The sequence below is a fragment of the Triticum dicoccoides genome, chromosome 4B (genome assembly GCF_002162155.2).
Source record: "Triticum dicoccoides isolate Atlit2015 ecotype Zavitan chromosome 4B, WEW_v2.0, whole genome shotgun sequence".
NCBI classification, from domain to species: domain Eukaryota; kingdom Viridiplantae; phylum Streptophyta; class Magnoliopsida; order Poales; family Poaceae; genus Triticum; species Triticum dicoccoides.
The window spans coordinates 218755836-218757221 of NC_041387.1; positions in this window are offsets into that span (position 1 = coordinate 218755836).

Here is a 1386-nt window from a genome sequence, read left to right on the forward strand (position 1 = left end):
GGGGGGGGGGGGTTACGCAACTTTTTCCAGTGAGATCATCTATTCCCTTCTCTTTGGCGGATTCAATCATGCCTTGGTAATTGTGGCTTGGCCTAAGCGCTCACCTGAGAGTTCAAGAAAGAAGGCAAAACAGCTATATAGAGCCCCTCCCTTGAGTCGAGCAATGAACAAGTAAGTTAAGTAGATACAAGGAAGAGGGGAAATGCAGTATCGTTATGTTATAGCAAGATTATCAGATCATGGGTGAAGCAATCGATCATCAAAAAGTTCTTTATCAGCCGGCGGAAAGCATGGTAATTCATTCATTTCATCGGAAAAGGATCGAACTAGAGTCATCGCATCGTTTCTATATCTTCGATACCTCTATATTCTGAAGAATAGGTCCTAAAATGGTCAATCGATTGTTTTCTCAACGGGAATCGAGGAAATGGCAAGGGTTTGAGTATAGCGAGCAGAGGAATAGTTTCCTTTATCAAAAGAAGCCTATCGACTTGGAAATAGAAGATGTTGTAACTTAACTGCACCCTTCCTCTTCTGCCGATCTTTACAACGCTATGCACATATCCTTCTTAGTTTTGAAAAAGAAAAGGGCCTCTTTCCTTTTCCCAATACTTGACCAAGATTTCTGTTTAGTTCAGTTCCAGATTAGGAAGCAATATATGTTCCATTGGCCGAGAAGGAAACCAGTAAGCAGATTGAAGAGATAGATTGAATAACAGGCAGATTCCCCTCGTAACAGGCATATAAATAAGTCCCATTAAATTGATTGATAGACTACGCATCGATGGTGTCGAGTCAATCCTTGTAAGCTAAATACTACACAACCCTCCTTAGAGGGGGAACCTTAGAGGAAAAATACATATTACTTAGAGGACGGATGATGGTACATAGGCAAATCCTCAATCTATAGATGCTTTAGTGCCAGGCAGGCAGAGCCAGAGCCGCGTCGGGCAACGAACAACTCGTTTTTTGGAAGATAGTTGCGTTGCAGGTAAAGCTAGCAGTAGTTGGAGCTAAAGCAAGCTAGCTATAGGTGTTCGGATAGTTGTGTTGATAGAGGGTTTTCTCCCAGGAGACATATCGATTACACACAAGAACCTAACTCTACTTCTTTTATCCTCCTTACTGCTCCTTATCTCATTTCTCCTTTTATTAGCACAGCACCTTGTACTCCTTTACAGAAGTTGTATCGCTCAGAGCACAAATCGTTGTGCTCCTCACTGTAAAGAGAGTTCTTGCCCTTCTCTGATCGGGGAAGGTCATTTAAAAACACTAGATCATCCCATTTCAGTTGAAGAAAAAAGTGATCCACCTAGAATATATGATCGATACCAAAAGATTGGATGTCATTTCTCAACACCAGCTTCTCACCTGGAAGCGAGATAT